Consider the following 16,777-nt stretch of genomic DNA (forward strand, 5'->3'; position numbering starts at 1 on the left):
CTGATTATGACACCTTTTATGGAAGCATGAATGTTATAGCTCCAAATCTCACTCTTATGGTTTGAGATGCTGCACTCATGGCCTAGGGCAACCCCTCCTTCCAGACCTGGTCCAAAAGTTAAAAAAAACAATGTTTTATTCCCTATACGCGACATTGCCCTGAGTTAAACACGTGTACACGCGGGTCTGTTATACCCAACCCACGTGTATCTATTAAAACACTTAAAAAATAATAAATTCCTCTTTTCGGGCGGAGATCGCGGGTTTTACCTGCTGGATCACCTGTTATTGCCTGTGGCCCAACTGTTCCCAACCAACTCCTAACTAAAAAACTACTTTGGAGAGGGTATAAAAAGACATCAAAGGGAAGGCCAAGGGGGGAGAGAAGAGAGCAAGATTATTATGCTGAGATTTTTCCCTTAGACCAGGTCTGAAGTCCTTGGTGCTTTCTGCACTTCCCCCATTTTGCATAGGAAACCCTTGTTTCCATTTGTATTGGTGATCATTCATCCTTGATATCATCATTGAGTAGGACTTGGAAGGAGCTCTTGTTGGAGGCTTGAGGCTGGAACGAATCCGGGAGGAAGCTTTGCTTGGAGCCTGCTGAAGGTGTTCAGGTGATATCTTTCCGATATATGCACTTTATTTGCCTTTATATATAAAGAAACACGTCTTTGTTCCCGAAACAATCTTTCTTTATGCTTATGAGATTCTTGTCTTGAATTCTTATGCAAGTGGTTACTTAAAGATTTTTATAACTAACTTTATAGCATAAATATGGTTTATACATAAGTATCTGTACATGTACTGTTGTGTTCTTTGATTTGTTTGTCTTGCAGGTCAAAGAAAGAAGAAGGGAACTCCAAGAAGGGTTTGGACCCTAAAGGCCTTCTCGAACGTAGGACCTTAGGTACGTACCCTAAACATTAGAATTTGCTTAAAAGTAAAAATGATGGCTGTGTGTGTGTTTCTTTGAATAAGCAATTTTCAGTCTGGTAGAGTCTTAGCCCAAAGGACCCTAGGGGTACTTTTCCCTTCAACCAGAATTGGCGACTCCGCTGGGGACAACACTCTTGTTGTTCCTAGTTTGGGTAGTCTTCAAGCCAATCAAGGCTCAACCCTCTGTTTGTTGGCTCTGACTGTCTGATCTTTTCTTGAACTCCAAGCTTTTCCAGTTTTTCAGTCTGTGTTTTTTTTTATTTTTCTTGAAAGACTTCAGATACGCTCTTTTCCTGGATTACAGAAGCGTATATACGCAAGTTGCACTAAGTGAACCCGCGTATACGCAGGTTTCCTTAGTTACAGTCGCGTGTACACGCATTCTGCACTTAATTGCAGGTGCGTATATTACATAAATTTCAAGATTTATAAATTTTCTTTTTGCTGAATGATTGTCTGGTGGTTTGGGTCAGTGTCAAGCAGTCACTTTTCCAGTAACAGTTCTCTGTTGGCAGGGGGCATCTTGTTCTGAACTCTCTCTAGTCATAAGGAGTATTAGTCTTGTTTTCGTTGATTGCAAGCGTTATTGATTTTTGACACACAAGATTTCTGTTTAAGAATCTTGATTGCTCTGTTTCGGCAGAGTAGGAAGATTGGGTTCAATCTTTGTGTCCATTTTTGCTTTGATGACACTTTTGTTTGCTTAACGAAATCATTTTTGTGACCATTTGCTCCTTCGTTTCGGGAAAGTTGTTTGTTACCATTTTCTTGAAACTTGTCTTTTGATATTTTGGACTTTCATTACTGCTTTTGATTGTCAAAAGCGATTTCAAACACATTTTATTTTTGTTGAGTTTTCATCATTTGAAAGGTGTCAATTCACAAAAGTGTTTGGTTGCCTGTTTATCAATCATTAGTGTCAGTATTTTTGAGAGCTTTCCTTTGAAAAAGACTTTTTGGTTTGATTGAAAGAAAATCTTTTGAAAGTTTTTGAGTTTCACTTTCTTAAACTTGCTTCTCATTTGATTTTCTTTTTTGCGAAGTGAAAGTGCTTTATGTTTATCTTAGAACTTGTTTTTATTGTTTGGACGAAATGATTGGTAGCACATCATCTTCTATCTAAGCATTTTAGTGGCAAGACAAATTTGATAAGTGAGCAACTTTCCTTCTTTGTTTGCAGAGTAGTCTTAAAATCTTGCATTCACATATAGCTGTTGCATTAGGATAGATTTGCATCCCTTTTTATGCATACATAGCTTTGTTAGCTTTTGTGAGTGTGGAGTCTGAAAAGAAAGCAAACAAATTTGTTTAATTTGAAGTTCCTCTGAACCCTCTAGAGATTACTTTTCATCGAACGAAAAAGTGCATGTGCATATAGTTAAGTTTTTATTAACTTCTTTTGCGTCAAAAAACACCACTAGTTTCATCTCCATTACCCTGTGACTTAAAGAACAGCCTAATAAAATCAAGCGCTTAATTAAAATCCACTAGAACTTTTTGTTTTAGTTATTACACCAACAAGTTTAGGATTTTAGGGCCTTGGATTAGGCGAGTGGAGAGTTAACTCTCCAAGGCCACATAAAACGTCAAACATAAGAGTCTGATTAACGAGAGTAAATCCAATAGCGTTAGGAAGACCAGGAAAGCTCCGGATCTGGGAGTTAAGCACGAGGGTTGTGAAGAGGAGGGAAGAGAGATACCCCTCTCCTACTTGTCCGAACTTACCTCACGACTGTTCCGCCTGGCTTCTGTGACGAGTTGGTACCCATAGTTGCCTCTCCTAGGGATCTGCATAGGTGGCTGCGGAGGGGAATCCCGTGGCACCTGAGGTCGACGTTGCATCACTCTCGACAGTACTACTGGAGGGCACCCTTGCGAAGCTTGGGGGCTTGCACCGGCGCAGGCTGTTGTTAGGAGGTCAACGTAACTTCCTCTGTTACCTTCGCTGATAGGACTGGGCCGTCATTATCCCAGACTATCTTCGGAAGGCCCTTGACTCCGCTTTCTTGTATTTTGGTGTCCGGTCCTCACCACCCGGAGCGGAAATACTCGGAAGTTGTTTGACTGGTTGTATCTTTAGGGACTTTATAGTGTGTGCTCTTTGCTCCTTGTATATAGTTGGCTTTAGGTATTTTTGTCTAGTCACCTTTGGACTTTGTAGTCTGAGTGACTGGCTTGCCACTCTACCGATCTTGAAAGGTTTTTGGTCGTTCTTTCGGAAGTTGTGGAGTTGCCTCCTCAAGGGCAAAGGTTTTGATTGCTTATCCATATTCTTTGAAGAGTTATTTCTATATTCCCACAAGGGAAAGGGTCTTTGGATCAGTTAGATATGGCTAATATTCCTGTGGAAACCAACCAAGGTACCCTTCCAAAAGGGGATCCTTGTGCTTTTCCTTTCTTTGGAAACGTTGGTACTCCCTTGATGGCCACTTTGAATATTCCTGGGTTGAATGTTGGACTACCCGTTTGGCTGTGGTCCACTCCGAATATTCCAAATGCTCTTGAAGCTTCTCAGATGAATGCTTTATTTCAGGGGCATCATATGGGTGTTAATTGTTCATCTTCTTTCAAAGAGAAATTTGGGATTCCTTCTTCTTCTCCTTCTTGTAATAAGAAATCTAAAAAGAGGAGAAAAAGGAAGTCAAAGAAGAAGAATAATTCTATCCTTTCATCTTCAACCTCTGCGAGTCATGTTGGAGATGAGTCTTCAGCCGTTGCAAGTCATGCTGGGGGCACAAGTCTAGTCACTGCAAGTCATACTAGCACTTCATCTTCAACCTCTGCGAGTCATGTTGGAGATGAGCCTTCAGCCACTGCAAGTCATGCTGGGGGCATGAGTCTAGTCACTGCGAGTCATACTAGCAAAGAGTCACCGACCTCTGCAAGTCATGTTCAGGACTCTCCGCAAACCACTGCTAGTCATGTTGGTGGAATGGAGGTTGATAAGAAACCTGGACGTAGAAGTTTTAAACCTAAGTTCCCTTGCAAGATATGCAAGGGAGACCATCTTACTCATTTATGCCCTGGTATTCCAGAGGTTCAAAGGATATGGTCTGAGTCTGAAAGTACTTCTACTCCTAGACCTGATATGGTTTCTCATCAATCCCATCAACCATCGGTTGAAAATGTGGTAGAGTCAGTGCAATCGCTGGCCGATTACACTCCTCTTTTGGGGGGTGAAGTGCCTAACAAAAGAGTCTGTTTGATTTCTAGTATAGAGTCTTCTGGTATAGGGGGCATTCCGGTTTCTTCGAATGTTCCCCCTCCAAGCTCTAAGAGTGTTTCCTTTGATTGGGATAGCCTTGTTGAGCCTCGTCTTCCTTCCGCTGCACCTTTCCAAATAAAGGTCAGGGTTAATTCCACAAATGTCTATCGATGTATGGTGGATGAAGGATCCTCTACAAGTATTATATCCTCTTTGACTTGGAAAGCTTTGGGTTCCCCAAAGTTGTTGACAGCTCAGAGTCAATTGTTAGCCTATGATAGAAGACCTGGTGAATCTATGGGTGTTCTTCCTCAAGTGCCTATCACTTTAGGTGGGAAGACTGTCTTAATCGATATGATGGTGGTGGATATCCCTTTAGACTTTAATATGCTACTTGGGCGTGATTATGTCTATGCTATGAATGTTGTGGTGTCTTCACTCTTTCGAGTAATGTGCTTTCCTCATAACGGGAATATTGTCACTATTGATCAGCTTGCATCTGATAATCACCACCCTAATTCGACTTTACTGCAGAATGCCCCTTGGTTTGTTCCAAGTGTTCAAGTAGACTCTACCCCGCCACGGGTCAATTATGTGGCATTGAATCCTCAATATTCAATTGCTTCTAAGAAGGATCCTTTGACTTATTATTCTCCTTCTTGGGACTTGGTCCCGGCAGTTGACCGAAAGATTCTTCCTATAGGGACATGGGACCCTTTAATTCCCTCTTTTGATCCTTGTAGTCCTCATGATTTCTCAGATCTTGCTTTGCCTTCACAGGAGGAACTCTTTGAAGCCATGAGTTATGACTACCAGAGGAGCCCTTGGCCTGAGCCCTGCAAGGGGTTTGTTCAGCAGAACTATTATGCGTAAGCCGCAAGGCTGCGTGGTTCCCTGTACCATATTGTATATATGAGGTACGCATTTTCAAGTCTTGTATTCTATAACACAAAGATTTTATATGGAGTTATATGTGGGATGTATTAACTTCGTGTCTAGTGTTCCTATTCATGTTTACAGAACTTGGAAGATTTCTCCTTTGGAAGTTTATGGTTGGTCCGTTCTGACAGGTATTGGTTCTCGAAACTGGCATATAGGTTAGGTTTTTTCGCCTGCATTGTGCACTTATCAGTTTCCTTTCCCATTTGGCCTTAGGATCGACCCCACCAAGTTATGATGCGAAACCTTCTCATTGCTTAGAAGTATCATGACTTGTGTGGTAGAGCCTACCTTATCATGGGTGCCCTAGTTAGTACCTTGTTGTCACTTGGCACTCATGCTGTTTTTTCATCCCTAGGCTCGGGAGTCCTCTTTAGTCCCCGCCATGACTGCGTTGAAGACTCATTCCTCTGTGCTTCTTCGCTTCGTTCTGGCCTTATACCCTAGAGGCTCCTATGTTTGTTGAGTTGTACTTCTGCATTGCATGTTGACTATTTGCACCTTTTGGCCTATAGCCGGCTTCATTTAGACTCGTGTTTAAGCCAACTTTTGACCATGATGTCTGTAAAATCAACCTTGCATACCCTTGACTTCTGCAGCTTGACATACCCAGATCCGTGGAAGGAACTTACCTCTGAGTGTCACTGACCAGTTTTTCACCTCCCTGCATTGAGCATAGGAACGTTCCTTTCCCAGGAACTAGATCATCTGTTTGACGGACACTCGTTCTTTCCACTGTACCATAGCATTCTTTTATTCTTTTTCCGGCTTATCAGAAAAAGACAAAAATTAAATATTCCAAAAAGAGCGGGAACAGGGACATTATTTCCATTTATTGTTGGCAGCTAGAGTCAGTCGTGTCGCCCTTGAACAAAGCACTCAAAACAAAGTCTCCTCCGCATGGGTGGGATTTAGTTTGACTTAGGTACGCCATAACCTTGTTATCGAGTCAGTTCTCCCCGATTGGTTATCTCTTCCAATCATATGGAGGGTTCGTTCGTGCCTCCTGCATGACGAACTTATACAGATTCATCATATGCTGCCACATAGTCACATTGAGTCGTGCTTTTGTTCAAGGGAAGTTAGCCTGAGTCGGCCTTTCTGCGGTGTCTCTTGACTCATTTTTCAGTCGGCCATCCTTGGTTGTCAGTGTCATGTCTATCATCACATCAGTTATATTGGTCCTTTACTCGTGCCGGTTTGAGAAGGTCCCCATTGACTTCTTGCTGGCGGGTCTTGTCCTTATCGACGACGACACCTTGCTCTGAGGACAGGCCTAGAGCCGCACCCTGGCCCTATTTTCATTATTGATAGGTCACCTTGTGCTCAGCATCGATCAGTATCATGGGTCTTTGACTGAGTGGTTTCCCTTGTGTTCGACATCAGCATACATTATCACACATTGGGATTCGTGCAGTACCTTGGTTTCCATTTGACCCTATTGGTGGATACCTCGCCTCTGTGTCAGCTTTCATTATTGGTTGGTTCAGAGGGTTTCTGCCGTGCGCTAGCCACATCTTGTGTACGCCGGAAACGTACTTCGGTTGGGTTACTACATTTTTTTTCGTCCGATTCCTTCCACATTACTGGCCTACGGGTTACACTCGCGCTAGATTGATGGAGGATGCCTTAATGCCTTCCTTCTAGCGGATCTTTCCCTATCGACTCCGACTCATTGCTCTGGGGCAAAGATCTAGAGTCCATTTGGCAGTACCTTGGGGTTTGCAGTCATTAGTGGCAGATTCCTCGCTATCGACAGTGGGAAACCATCATTGTCTCCTGATTGATAGATTCTTACAGGTGTTCGACTTCAGCTCATCTATTCACACTTGTTAGATTGTACTGGGTACCTTGACGCTCATTATCATTATCGGTGAGTAGTCTCGCGTTTGTTAACGGTATACATCAATGACCGGTAATCAAACGATTTCTCACATGGTCGACTTCAGATCATTTATTCCCATGGTGTAGAAATGTACCACGGCGGTCGGTGAAGACCTCAGGTTGTATCAGCATTCATTGGTTCACTTGACAGTTGCTCCTGTTGCTGCTAGTTGATACCACTCCACCTTATATGTTGCAGTCAGTCATGGCGACATTCTATATGCTGGCACCTGAGTTTGCAGTGTAGTACCATCCTATTCCATCATGTTCAGTTAGTACCTTTTTGGGATCAGTCTTTGATATCAGTGATCCGTTGCATCTTTTAGCATCATTGACAGTCTTATATGTGATATTCAGACATGTACTTACTCATTATGATCAGATGATCCATTATGTATTTTCCAGTCATTTATACTTGTATACTTAGTGGATCCGCTTGTACTTGATATGCGGACATGCTTTATTTTTCCTGAGCATGGGTATGCCCGCCTCAGACAGTGTTTCTTTCTGATCTCCTTTCGGTGGCTTGGCAGGCTGAATTCTGGTGAAGTCCTCCTCGGTTTTTCGGCAGAGTTCCTTTCCTTGTACTTACTTAATATATTTCGGCCATCATGTTCCCCTTCTGACCTCATACATTAGGGGGCATCTGTTATAGCTCCAAATCTCACTCTTATGGTTTGTGATGCTGCACTCATGGCCTAGGGCAACCCCTCCTTCCAGACCTGGTCCAAAAATTAAAAAAACAGTGTTTTATTCCCTATACGTGACATTTCCCTGAGTTAAACGCGTGTACACGCGGGTCTGTTATACCCAACCCGCGTGTATCTATTAAAACACTTAAAAAATAATAAATTCCTCTTTTTCGGGCGGAGATCGCGGGTTTTACCTGCTGGATCACCTGTTATTGCCCGTGGCCCAACTGTTCCCAACCAACTCCTAACTAAAAAACTACTTTGGAGAGGGTATAAAAAGACATCAAAGGGAAGGCCAAGGAGGAGAGAAGAGAGCAAGATTATTATGCTGAGATTTTTCCCTTAGACCAGGTCTGAAGTCCTTGGTGCTTTCTGCACTTCCCCCATTTTGCATAGGAAACCCTTGTTTCCATGTGTATTGGTGATCATTCATCCTTGATATCATCATTGAGTAGGACTTGGAAGGAGCTCTTGTTGGAGGCTTGAGGCTGGAATGAATCCGGGAGGAAGCTTTGCTTGGAGCCTGCTGAAGGTGTTCAGGTGATATCTTTCGATATATGTACTTTATTTGCCTTTATATATAAAGAAACACGTCTTTGTTCCCGAAACAATCTTTCTTTATGCTTATGAGATTCTTGTCTTGAATTCTTATGCAAGTGGTTACTTAAAGATTTTTATAACTAACTTTATAGCATAAAGATGGTTTATACATAAGTATCTGTACATGTACTGTTGTGTTCTTTGATTTGTTTGTCTTGTAGGTCAAAGAAAGAAGAAGGGAACTCCAAGAAGGGTTTGGACCCTAAAGGCCTTCTCGAACGTAGGACCTTAGGTACGTACCCTAAACATTAGAATTTGCTTAAAAGTAAAAATGATGGCTGTGTGTGTGTTTCTTTGAATAAGCAATTTTCAGTCTGGTAGAGTCTTAGCCCAAAGGACCCTAGGGGTACTTTTCCCTTCAACCAATGAAGAGGATGGTGGAGACCTAAAATAATTTTTAGGTTTGAATAAAACCCTAGGCATCTTGATGATTAGGGTTTGATGGATTATATGAGGTTAGGGTTAGAGAGAAAACCTTGGTTTATGGCAAAGACTTGAGATTTGATGGTCTATGTGAAGATCCTCGGTCAAAGATTTGATGAAGCCCTAAGGCAACATTGGTATAAAGACCATGGACATTGATGACTCTTGAAGATTGTTTCAAGAGGGAGAGGATCACCTCTCACTGAAGATAAGTATCTGTTGACTTATGATGCTTCTTACTTGTTAGAATTATAGATCTGATGATTATGTTTATTGCTTGTACTTCCTGCATATGTATTTGAGTATATGGATGTTTCTAACCTCCTTGATGAGATGTGATGAGTAGATCCTTGGGGATAATTTTGAGATGAAAATATGGAAAGAGACAAAGAGGTACTTGATGAAAAGATGACAAAGTGCTTCAAGTGGCCTATGTCTAATGAGTAGGTGCTCAGGTATTTGAATACCACAAGGTATGCATGGTATGTTGTGTTTCAACTATTGGCTCGGTAAGCCCTAAGGTATGATGAGAATGCCTCTTTCTTTAATGGATCATACATGCATATGAAAGTGACTTGGATATATGTCTCTTATGATGAAATTATGCACTTGGTGTTGAACATTTTGACCTTCTTGAATTCTATGAGGCTATCTAATGTTGATACATTGATACTCTTGATGTTTGGATAACATCTATGTCCTATCTATTGGATATCTTGATCCTATAAAGAAGGCTAGAATCTTGGCTCTAGAAATGATACTCTTGATACTTGTCATGATGGATTTCATATAGAAGGATAGTTCATTGACTCCTATACATGAGTCTACTAGTAATGCTTGAGATAATCATGCTAAAAGCATATAGAAAGAGTGATTGACACTCTTGTTGTTTTGATAAAGCTTTATTGAATGACCTAATTTGATCTCACTGGTCATGAAGAGCATGCCAACCTTGATGTGAAAGGTATAAGTGTAAAATTGATATTCTAGATCTCTTACTACCTATGGTCTTGTCTTGATGGCATATGGTTAAATTGGATACAATAACTTGATGGAGTGACTTGATAGAAAATGCTATTGTGTTCATAATCTTTGAGATATGATGCTACATCTATCTATTTCTTTGAGTCTAACCTTTGATAAAATATTGATGTCATGATGTCGATAGCCATATGTTTATGATCTAATAGGTTTTTTGTTACATGAACCAAGTAGAGACTAGTTTCTTACATGAATGAAGATGAATGATGCAAATCCCCAGTCAAAGGGAGAATCTCTTCGCAATATTCTTACCCTTATTAGAATTTTTATTCTATGCCGTTGAAGTATGATTTATGTGCATCGAACAATATTGATCTGCAACTGTTAAGTTATGGTATGTTCTATGCTTATAACAGTTTACTTCTTTTTCTTATTATATTCCACAGATTAGCAATCACATGTACATAAAGTAAAGTGCAGATAGAACATTAAACGATCAATAGAAAACAAACCAAGACATGAGACACAAGATGTGGCGGCTAGCCAAGGACAAACCCCACAATGTGTGGGGAAACCCTTTGATCAAATCTTATTTTATCTTCAATAATTCAGCAGAGAGAAATAGTACAATAAATCTGATTTATATCAGCAGTAGCGAACCCTAGATCAGCAACATCAGCATTTGCGGCTTCAACATCAAACTAGGGTAGACGATATCTCACAAATCGACCATCGGATCAACTTGATTCCACTACCAAAAGTTTCCGCTTCTAGAGGAGGTTCAGATGAACCTACAACGTAGTTTAGATGAGGAGATATTTTGGTTCACATAGGTCAAACTTCACTTCTGCAGTTGCATCTTCAGTTCCAGTAGCTTCCTTCAAACTAGGGCAGTTGATATCTTGCAAACCGTCTGTCAGATTGACTTGATTCCACCACCAAAAGTTGCGCTTTCAGAGGAGGTTAAGATGAACCTATAGCATAGTTAAAATGAGGAGATATTTTGGTCCACGCAAGTTTTACTTTACTTCGGCAGTTGCAGCTTCATTTTCAGCAGCTTATGGCTTCACATTTGTGAGGGAGAGACCCTTTTCTGCACAGTAGAGAAGAGACTCTTTTCTGTGCAGTAGAGAGAGAGATGTGATGAGATGAGTGAGTGCAAATGAGGAAAATTCCTCTTGTATTTATACACAAATGATGATGTTTGAATAGATGCGACTTTTGGGCTTCTGAGCCTACATGAGTTGTAGGTCGGCTTGATAATAATTCCATAATCAAAATAAATTCATATCTCCATGAATACTTATCAGAATCGGATGATCTTTATATCAATCCTACACCTCTTGACAAGAGGAATCTAAGGAACATATTACTAGACATGAATAAGATGACCCACATGAAGTTTGGCCCTAGTTGCCAATTTTAACACTCCCTCTCAACTAGGGAGAACTTCATCTGCAATCTGTCTATCAGTCGTTACTATTCATACATCAAATGCACTACCCTATACAACCTAACTCTTGAGCTACTCTACTCTATTCTACCTGTTCTTGCCTTGTCTTGTTCTACCTTGTACTAATCTGTATTGTTCTGCTATGTTCTACTCTGCTCTTGCATTGTTCTGTTCTCCTCTGCTTTTCTCTGAATTATGAAGAAGAAGAAATGATTGAGGACGTATCATACTGACTCAAAGTCAGTCTCATAGTATGTACCACTAGTAACAGACCAGTCTCAACCAGCCTGAAGTCAGCATCATAGTGAGTACAACTCCACCAGTCCCAGACTAGTATTATCCTCCACTGACTCAAAGTCAGTAGTCAGTCTCAGAGTGCGTACCACTGGTCCCAGACCAACCAACCTGAAGTCAATTCAATAGTAAGTACCAATCCTACCACTGGTCCTAGACCAGTATCGCAGTCTTAGAGAGTGTACCACCGGTCCTAGACCAGTCTCAACCGACTCGAAGTCAGTGTCTTAGTATGTACCACTCTCACTGGTCCCAGACCAGTACTACACTGACATGAAGTCAGTCTCAGAGTATGTACCACTGGTCCCAGACCATTCTCAACCGACCCAAAGTCAGTGTCATAGTATGGTACAACTCCTACCACTAGTCCCATAACAGTATCATTGTTCCCAGATCAATGGAGGTCATCCTAACATAGGGAGTACGGTAGATACAGCGATGCGTCCATCAGTACTACTATGGTCCCTAACTTCATTTCCCTGATCATTGATCAGATGAGAGGTACTTCCCATGAATCCCAGACTACATGGGCAGGATGCCTCGACAAGAGAACTAATCAATCCTATCCTCACAGGAGAACACATCAATCCTACTACAATCACCATGGAGAATACATCAATCCAAGCCGCCATGGAGAACATATCAATCTAGGCCTCACAGGAGAACACATTAATCCTGCTAAAATTGCCATGGAGAACACATCTATCTAGGCCTCACAGGAGAACACCTCAATCCTGCTACACATGAGAGTGAATCATCCTGTTCCACAAGAGAGCGAATCATCTTGTCCCATAAGAAAGTGAATCATCTTGTTCTAGTGTGCACCACCAGGGGAGGGTGAGTCACCTTGAGGTCGTATGTTGCTCCAGTAAGAACCACAAGCCCTCAGAGCTCCCAGAGCTCAATGTATGAAAGATGCAGGACCCTTGTACAAGGGTTTCTTGATGACTCCAATTCGTTTTGGAAAATCACAGATTAGATCTTTCCTTGGGGCTTTGACAAGGTGTATCGACTTGTACGTCATCTTAATGCAATGGAACCTCCTTGCTCATCGAATTACCATATCCCAGATGATTTCTATCTGCTGGAGCAATCAACGAATATGGGATTCCTCAATAATCGAATCCCACCTCTGATTGTTATAGAGAATCACAATTGTATGTGTTCAAATAGCTCACTGAAGAGCATCCCCAACCAGGCAGCTTCATACAAGTTCATACTCGTAGATATGTATCCGCTCTCGGTGGCACTTATGGAAACTGACTTCTACTTCCTGCTCATCCATTATATCGAAGCAGAATCCAAAGAGAAACAACACTAAAAGTGCTCTAGTGATCCTCCACACTACTTGCCTAATCAGCATTCAAATAATCATGCAGTTTCATATTTTCAGTAGTGTATCTCAATCCATGAGAGATTGTGTCCTGAAGACATCTCAGAAGATTCTTGGCACCAATCTAGTGAAGCTCAACCAAATATAAGCTCACAATGCTAACTGTAATACATATGTTCAGATAGAGGTTCACCAAGAACATCAACGTGAATAAGTTTTTGAAACTCAGAGGCATTTCCCAAATCTGGTCTGACATCACTACCATATAACTTCTGAAAGTTAAGATCCTCGAGGTAGGCACAGGCTTGCAGTCCATCATACCAAATCTTTTCAGAATCTTCCCCACCTATTTTCCTTGAGATAGGAAAATTTTGCTTGGCTTCTGCCACACTTCAAGTCCTTGGTTCTTCATTTCAAATTCAAAAGCCAACACCCTCTTACATTTGTGAATGAGAGGGTCTGCACCTATTAGAAAGAGTTCATCCACATACAACACCAGTATGAGAGGCTTGTCATCTTCAACCTTAAAGTAAAGGTTAGCATCGACTTCACTTCCTAGTGAATCCCAACTTCATCAAGTAGCTATAGATCCTCTCATACCATGCTCAAGGTGCTTGCTTCAGCCCATAGAGAGCCTTCTTCAACCTGCATACATGATATTTTCAATCATAAATCTCAAATCCTTCGGGTTGTTCCACGTAGACCTCTTCTTTGATCGATCCATGCAAGAACATGGTCTTGACATCCATTTGATGTAGGTTCCATCCTTGTGAAGCCACAAGGGCTATGATCAAACAGATGGTCATATATATGGCAACAGGTGCAAATATCACATCATAGTCTATACCTTCCTTCTGGGAGAAACCACGAGCAACAAAATGAGCCTTATATTTTTTTGTACTTCCATCTGCTGCATGATTTATCTTGTAAAGCCATTTGGAAGTAACAACTGTCTTGTCTTGGGGTCTGGGAACTGCTTCCCAGACATCATTCTCCATAATAGACTCATATTCTTTGGTCATGGCATCCTTCCATACTTGATGCTTAACGACATCTGAGAATGATGAAGGCTCATTTTGTATGATCGTGCTTATGATGGTCAGGTACCCCTGATACCTGTTAGGTTTCTTACTTTCACAAAAGGTTCCTCAGGGTGAAGCATGTCCTTCAGCATCATCAAGTATCCCCCTAAGCCATGAGGGCCTCTTCCTAGAAGAGGAAGGCTCAGGTGGATAAATAAGATCCATGGGTTCCTCCACATTAGGTATTGTTACATTACCTACCCATAGAGACAGCTTCCACAATCGTACGGTTCTTCCTTTCCACCACACCATTCTGCTCAGGAGTATGTGGTGTAGTAGTCTCCCTCTTAATGCCAGCCTCAGATATACTTGAGTGAACCAACTGTAATATATCAGAGGTCTTGCTTTGGCTTGAGGGGAATGGTCCCCTTTTGAGCTTTCCTTCGGCACATCCTAGACATACACCTTCTTTCTCTACTCAGAATTCGAGCATCCCTGTCACCATTTGTCTTACACTGAGTAGAGAATTATAATGAAGGGGGGAAAACCTTCGATGCCAAAGTTCAGACTGAAGAGATGTGTCACAAGACATGACACTTAGCGGACTTCCACTGACCTGATATAAAGAATCAACTCGAAACCCAAGAGTGAAGGCATATTTAACATTAATTTTTCATATACGTACCTTGCCATTGCTGAAGGTTACCTTGTAGACTTTTTCTTCCATTGCGGAGATGGACACCAGGTTCTTTTTGAGGTCGGGCGCATTTAATACATCCTGGAATTTCTAGCCTTCTTAAATGGTTGTCCTCTTCCTTGATTCCTAGTGCTCCTCTTACCTTTGCTATTGAATTTGTCATTCCTATGATTGCCATCAGAGGGATTTTGATCATTGTCCCGGTGTGAGTCCTTTCTATCAGGGCACTCCCTTGCATAGTGACCTTCTTTATTGTAGATGTAACATCATCCTTTTCTTCCACCCTTAGGTCCAACCTTTCCTTTTGATTTAGTCTCAAAATTGTTTCTTTTCTTAGCATGAGAAGAAAAGGTAGAAGGAGGACCTTTAGGTAAGGGCATTTCTTGCTCTTCTACCCTTGTTTCTTCTTGAATGCATCTAGCCATTAATTCCTCAAAACCAAGAATTATATTATTGTTCAGAAGAGTAGTCCCGAACATGTACCATTCAGATGGTAATCTTCCAAGATTCGTGAGTGCCATTTCTCGGTCGGTAATAGTCTCCCAAATATATAGGAGATTGTTCCTAATATCGGTGATTCTTAAGAAGTATGCTTGCATACTCTCATTTTACCCTTCTTGATTTTCCTCAGTTTATTTCTAAGAAACAAAACTTGATTTGCATCATTAACTTTAAATAAACTCACTAGTCTATCATATATTTCCTTGGAGGTGTCCAGTTCAGAGATGTAGGCCACCAAGTGCTTGTCGATAGAGTCTCAGATGATCTTCTTTGTTTTGACTTCTCTGTTTTTCCATTTGTTCCAGGCAGTAGCAGATGCATTTGATGGAGTCTCAACAATATTGCCTCTTACATGGTCCAACACTCCTTGATCCTCAAGGGTTAGATCGATAGACCTCTTCCATCTATGATAGTCAGCTTTCTCATGGATCTTGTCCTCAGTAGGAAAGAGTGATGAGGACCCCATCATTCTTTTAGGATAGCCTCTCCTCTTTGGTGATTGCTCTTACTCTTGCTCGGGTTTTGTCTTCTCCTCAACTTTGATTCCATGTTAAGTTATGGTATGTTCTATGTTTATAATAGTTTACTTCTTTTTCTTATTATATTCCATATATTAGCAATCACATGTACATACAGTAAAGTACAGATAGAACATTAAACAATCGACAAAAAACAAGCCAAGAAAAGAGACACAAGATGTGGCGGCTAGCCAAGGACAAACCCCACAATGTGTGGGGAAACCCTTTGATCAAATATTCTTTTATCTTCAATAACTCAAAAAAGAGAAATAGTACAATAAATCTGATTTATATCAGCAGTAGCAAACCCTAGATCATCAGCATTAGCATTAGAGACTTCATCATCAAACTAGGGCAGACGATATCTCACAAACCGACTATCGGATCAGCTTGATTCCACCACCAAAAGTTAAAGTTTTTAGAGGAGGTTCAGATGAACCTACAACATAGTTCAAATGAGGAGATATTCTGGTCCACACAAGTCAAACTTCACTTATGCATTTGCAACTTCAGTTTCAGCAACTTCCTTCAAACTAGGGTAGTCGATATCTTGCAAACTGTTCATCGGATTGACTTGATTCCACCACCAAAAGTTGTGGCTTTCAGAGGAGGTTTAGATTAACCTATAGCATAGTTCAAATGAGGATATCTTCTAGTCCACGCAGATCAAACCTTACTTCTACAGTTGCAGCTTCAATTTCAGCAACTTTCGGCTTCACATGTGTGAGCGAGAGACCCTTTTCTGCGTAGTAGAGAAGAGACTCTTTTCTGCACAGTGGAGAGAGAGAGAGAGAGAGATGTGATGAGATGAGTGAGTGCAAATGAGGAAAACTCCTCTTGTATTTATACACAAATGGTGATGTTTGAATAGATGTGACTATTGGGCTTCTGAGCCTACATGAGTTGTAGGTTGGCTTAATAATAATTCCATAATCAAAATAAATTCAAATCGCCATGAATACTTATCAGAATCGGATGATCTTTATATCAATCCTACACCTCTCAATGAGAGGAACCTAATGAGATCAGAAATGAATAAGATGACCCACATGAATTTTGGCCCTAGTTTCCAATTTTAAAAGCAATAGAGTCTTAAATCTGAAGCTCGTACATAAATTAGGGTTTTTGTTCTGGACACAGTCATAGATCTAGGAGATCTTGTCCCTAGACGCATGCATGCTAAGGCCTAGAAAACTTCCAATAATCTAAAGTCGCTCTCATGCTAACCTGAAGGGAGCGACCAGAGGTTCGGCTGTTGTTAACCATCATCTAAAGCTTTCTAAAGTTGTCTGAACT

This window comes from Pinus tabuliformis, chromosome 3_1, assembly GCF_031772625.1.
Source record: "Pinus tabuliformis cultivar Carrire ecotype Pingquan chromosome 3_1, CPIR1, whole genome shotgun sequence".
Taxonomy (NCBI): Eukaryota; Viridiplantae; Streptophyta; class Pinopsida; order Pinales; family Pinaceae; genus Pinus; species Pinus tabuliformis.